The following is a 6,178-nucleotide window of genomic DNA, read 5'->3' as shown; positions in this document are numbered from 1 at the left end:
ACTTCCTCTCTCAAGGAGAAAGATACCTTGAACTTTGCCTCTACGTCCTATCCAGCCCCCAGGGGGAACTACTCTGACTTGACTGTCCCATGCTTTCTGGCTGGGAAGGATCTCATATCAATACATCACCACACTAGAGAGGCAGTGGTTCTCACCATAGCCCATAAAGGCCATGTTCACATCCTTGATGTAGGTATATTGACCTGTCCCACCAATATTGTGGGTGCAAGCCAGTATGACCCCTCAGGCCTGCCGCAATTTCACCTTGGCAACTTGTACTAGCTGCATAGGTGGTTCATAGGCCAAGTGCACTTATGATTATGCACCTCCCTAAAGGGTAATGGTAGGGAACCCATTCTGGGATTATCCTGGCAAATTTACAATGCTTCTATAGTACCTTCTTTGAAGCTTTTTCATAACCTCTTGAAAATTAACATCCCGATTGATAGGATGTTATGCGACTACAATCATCCGTGGGGACAAGCAACTAGGAGACTGCTACAGAACCTGACCTCAGGTACCATCTGTGCACCAAAGGGAAATGCTTTTCTCTTACATCCTCCATTCCACCTCAATGTTTCTGTGAGGGATAGAAATCCTATCCAAAAATGATTACTCAGAGACCTCTAGAAGTAAAAAGCAGAAAAGTTGTTTTATTTAATTAATTCTCATGAAAATGAGCAATTCCACCATGAGGAGGGAAAGAGAGAGAGCTCTTTGTAGAAGGGCTAAAAAGGGGGGATGAGGTATACAGTTTTTATAGGGTTTAGATACAAAGGATTACATCATGAATTGGAGAACATTAAGAGATAGGTGCCCCCCACCCCTTAATTCGATGTTATTCGTGGCAAAAACAGCAGATTCCTAGGAACCATACATCAGGCAACTAATTGGCCAGATGTTGGTAACTTGAACAGTGATAAATGTCATCACTCGAGGTTAAATATTTATGTCTAAAATCTAAGTATATATTGGCTACCACTCAATATACTTACACAGGTCACAGAGACCTAGAGAAACTAAAAATACAGAAGAGGAACTTAAATGTCCTTGGAAGTTCAGCTGCTGGAAGTTCTTCAACTACACACAAACACATTTCTAAGGGGTCTATTAGGAGAAATGCCTCTGATTGGAATCCTCCCCAACCTGTAATTCTCTCCACTCGCTGCTTAACACCTTTTAAACACTATGGATCCTGCATCCTAGGCTACTTAAACAGCCCTTTCATTGTGTATAATGCCATCACCTCTGATCCCACCCCCTCAAGGAGACAAAGGAGGGAATTTTGGAAAATGTTCTATGGTACTTACAGAAGGGCACTTCAATGCTAGGGCCCTGAGTGGGAGCTACTTGGAGCATGAAAACATTCTCTCAGGCTAGGCCACCATCAACCAACTGGCCAATGAAATGGCATATTCTCTCTGAAAGAATCCCTAGATTCTCTTGCCAACATGGTTTTAGATAACTGTATCTCCTTGCTTCTAGTGGAGGTGTCTGCACCCTGGTCAATACCTCTTGCTGTATGTATATTAACAATTCCAGGGAAGTCAAGCCTTGCACTGAGAGAACCTTAGAGAAAGCTGCCTGGATGCAAGACATTCATGAGAAAATCCTTACCCCTCCCCAATCTTCCTCTGGATAGGGCTCCTGGATATGGTCTCTCTTAACTCGTATACCAACTCTACTTCTAATAATCATCTTTTTACTCATATTTGGCCCCTGCATTTTCAGACTATTTGTGAGATTTGTTTCTTCTAGGATACGAACTTCAAATTTTCAACTGTTTCTGCAGCCTGGAGACAATGGAACAACTGATGAGGACACATACCCCCTGGATGGATGCTGCTGTTTTCAGATCTCATATTTTCCCTCCTGGCATGAACCCCCATATGATCTAGGAACATCTCTATGACCCTTGACAGCTCGAAGAAGCTACTGAAGAAGAGACCTCCACCTCTTTATCCCAAATGAATTTGGGAGTAACTGCTTGAGGAGTGGATGAAATGGGAAGCCTGAAGAAACTTGCTCTCTCAAGGAAAAAGCTACCTTGAACTTTGCCTCTATACCCCACCCAAGGCAAACAGGATAACCAGTTTCATACTGTTATCCTGAGAGACCATCCCCATTGATAACACTCACTAAAGATTAAGTTCTCTATAGAGGTAAATAGATACCTATTTAATCCCAAATTCTCCATTGTTTCAATTGTCCCAAGCTCTAGGATAGAAGCCCATAAAACTAAGTACCTTCAACAAACCTCTTTGCAAAATCTCCTGATTGTATTAAGGGCTTTTGTCCACTAAAAGAGTCTCTTTCTTGGTGATAGTCAGAAATAAACTTTCCTATTCTGTGCCACAGATAACTCAGGTAAGTGAATTCTTGTCACAAGGACTCACTTTGCTTTGCCTCCTTCTCCAAGCCCAGGCTCAGATCTTATCATACCCTTAGAAACTTGAAGGAGATATAGTTAGCCTCTTTCAGGAAAAGGAGATCAGAGCCATTACCCCATTTGTAATATTGTTATTATATAAATTGCTCTCCTAATGCTGGTCACTACATTCTCCATCAGTTTATGCAAGTCTTCCTAGGTTACTCTGAAACTATCCATTTTATGTTTAGTCATTTCCCAACAAATTGAGGTCCAGTGCTCAGACTAATCTACCTGCCTCTTCTGTGAAGCCTCCAAAAGGAGTTATAATGACCAAGGACAGAGGAATTTTAATTAATAAGAATTTAATGTGTTTTCAATTTAATAAAAGGCTTATCTCTTCATTCTAAATGTCTCCGTTTACATTTGGGCCAGTGATTCTTAAGTTTTTGAACTTTCTAAATGGGTAAGCCACTGGCTTTTTTTTTTTCTCCTCTGATTTGGAACATTTCTTGTTGAGTGAGTCCTGGAGAGGTAACTGCTGAACAATTATCTATCAAACCTTTGTAGAAGTAAACTCTATTACAACTTCTGAATCTGCAAGGAAAAATGTATATCTGTAGCTCTATCAATCTTGCATTGTTCTTGCTTGCCTTTTCACAGTTTGAAAGGGAGCACTTTATGCCATTTAGATTCTACAAACCATGGGATCTATGCCAACATCATCTGGGAGAACTGCCATAGTACAACTCACAATAGGTAAGCTCTTATATCACCATGAAATGGCAGTAGAGATGCCTGTTGATTGGAAGTTGAAAATATAATTAGGAGTGGGAGGACATAAACAGTAGTAATTAGTCTCTGCCTTAAAAAAGAGAGCAAGTAGCTTTCTCATATATTTATCTATTAGGTTTCTAAAAATGTGACTATTGTGGGGCAGCTAGGTGGTACAGTAGATAGAGCACCAGCCCAGAAGTCAGGAGGACCTGAGTTCAAATCTGACCTTGGTCACTTAACATGTTCTGGCTGTGTGACCCTGGGCAAGTCACTTAACCCCAATTGCCTCAGGAAAAAAAAAGTGACCATTGAAAAATTTCTGGGCATAAATACAAAACTTTGAAACCACAAAAAAACAAATTGATATCAAAACAAATATGCCCTTCTAAATTTACCATACACAGACAAATATTCAGGTAGAATGATGATTAAACCAATTGGAGAAATCAATTTAAGAGTCAAGGAAAGGAGATTTTTTTAAAGGTATCATCTCTATAATGTTATATAATTTTTATTTATTTATAATGTATATATATATATATATATATATATATATAAAATTTGTTATAATGCCCACACGGGTACTCATTATTAGAAACAGTATTACTAGAACCCCACTTCAAATCACTATTCTTTTTCCTACACTCTCCTGCAAAAGGATAATTTACTTGATTGATGTTGTGAGGAATGTGTGGTTTCTCACAAGAATCATTAACTAAGATAGATTTGAACCTGCCGTTTAGATTTTAATCTATGAAGTAAATTGATGGATTTGGGAAAACTAAATTCTTTGTTTAAGTATCATGATAAAGAACTTAAAATAATTTAAGTAAAGTATTATGACCAGCTAAACTTGAGCAGACATTTGTAATAAGTCAACCATATGGTTTGAGTAAGCATTGTAACAGACTGGAATTTAGCAAACAGTGTAACACTTTGTAACACTTTAACCATAAGTGAAAAGGGAAACTGAGGACTTCTCAGAAAAATAAGAGTCAGCACTAAGGGTCTGTTTAATCATTAGGCTCTGGGAAGAAGAGTATTCTGCTCTTCCAGCAGAAAACATTTAAGAGATAACTGCTTAGAGAAGAACCTGACTAATTATTTAAAGGCCTGGAGATATTTGAGAAGTCTCCAAACTGGCTATCTCTATTTGTTGATTGAGAAAAGCCTGAGGTAAAATTAACAAAATCTCCTTAGTTATTTTAGAAACCTTTAATCCCTCTGGCTTAATTGATTATTAACCTTTGAAACAGAACAGACTCCTTTTTCTTAATAACATTTCAAAATCTATATTGCTTAACCAAGACCCCAGTAACACAAAAAGCCCATCTGTATCCCAAAGACAAATAAAGGAATAAAGGTTGAGTTTGCCAATGATTTTAGAAGGATTAACAGGAGATGGGTGGGGGAATAGTTTCTATAATCCTTTCTTGTGATTTTTGACTATTTAAACCAGCTCTTAGCCTCTGTAAAATCACCTCCTTTCTGCCCGCTTGACAAGATTCTATTAAAACGTCTATTCTTTACTTTGAGAGATCTCCCAATAGTCATTTTTAGTCAGGGATCGCACTGTCCCACTCATTGTTATTTTTTGGCATTCATAAAATCCACAAAGTGTTAAAAGAGCTAAAGTACATTCAGAGGATCCTGTGTATAGGATTTATGGAAGCATGAACAAGAAGAGAAAGCACAGACCAAATGGAAGCCATGTAGAGCCAAACCAAGTTTAGGCCCTTCCCCGAAAGGAGTGGGGGAGGAGGGTTGGGAAAGAGCAGGAATACTGCCATTATTAATTGCTGTGGACCGAAAGTGTAGGGTTTGCAACTAGAAAAACTACTTCTTCTGACCCCACTCCCTTTTATCACCTTGTCTTGTAATGGCCAAGGAGAAGTGGGGACTGAATGACTCTTCTGGTCTTACACAACATCTACGACTTTGCACAAGAGTGATCCTAGATAAAAACACATTGAAAAGAGCAAAAATTAAAAAGAACAAGAGAGATTCAGTAACTTCAGGAACCTATCTTTGTTTCTCTTTCCAGAGGTCAAAAGAAAAGTGCTTCTAGCTTCTTTGTGACTCTTCCAAAAGTTTCCTGGACCTGTTCATTCAGAAGTCTCCACTACAATTTTTCCTGCATCGTTTCAACCAAAGGAAAGAAAAAAACCAGTGGAAGTGGTTAAGTTTCACAGTTGGTATAAAAAGAAGAAAAGTGAACTCGAAATGCCCAAGGTTAAGGACATAAAGACAAATATCAATAAGGACGTGAGTTTTATTTTCATTTTTTTTTTTTTACAAAACTTTCATTTGGAAAAAGTCGGTTTGGAAGTGCATCGATTTGGGATCAATTACTGATTATGGAAAGGGCAAAGAACAGATTCTGAAATAGAAGAGAGCTATCGTGCTGGGTGTTAAACCTCTAAAATAATTGTGTGACAAGGTTTTACAGAAGCAGATCAAAGAAGAAAAAAAAAAAAAAGGCAGCAAAGGAAGAAGAGAAAAGAATGGCCCAGGTCATAGATGCTCAAAAGAAAAAAAGAATAGGGGACTTAGTTAGATTATGCAGTGGTTAGAGTACAGGCCCTGGAGTCAGAATTTCAAATCCAGTTTCAGACTTTTAACACTAACTAATTGTGTGATGTGGGGGCAAGTCAATTAACCCCAAAAGCCTCAGGAAAAAAAAAATTAGGAAAGGTTCCCAGGATACTTCAGAGGAAATTGGCGCCCAATTTTTTGTCAACAGGATCAGTAGGAAAAATTCAAAAATTGGATCTTGATTCTGAATAATGTGGATATCAAGAAAATAAATTCTTCTAAAGTGACTAAATGAAGTATTTACTAAATCCGGCAGCCCTGTTTATCGTGGCTAGAAACTGGAAACTGAAAGGATGCCCATCAATTGGAGAATAGTTGGGTAAATTGTGGTATATGAATGTTATGGAATATTATTGTTCTGTAAGAAATGACCAGCAGGATGAATACAAAGAGGCTTGGAGAGACTTACATGAACTGATGCTAAGTGAAATGAGCAGA

General features: G+C 38.3%; 1 pseudogene; it reads left to right on the top strand.

The window, feature by feature from the left end:
* Positions 1-1,451: 1,451 nt before the first annotated feature.
* On the top strand, positions 1,452-5,975 carry LOC111721302 (annotated as a pseudogene).
* Positions 5,976-6,178: the final 203 nt, after the last annotated feature.

The sequence above is a fragment of the Sarcophilus harrisii genome, chromosome 6, assembly GCF_902635505.1.
Source record: "Sarcophilus harrisii chromosome 6, mSarHar1.11, whole genome shotgun sequence".
NCBI lineage: Eukaryota > Metazoa > Chordata > Mammalia > Dasyuromorphia > Dasyuridae > Sarcophilus > Sarcophilus harrisii.
Note: the sequence above shows the minus strand (reverse complement) of the source record. Positions and strands in the feature narration are given on the sequence as shown.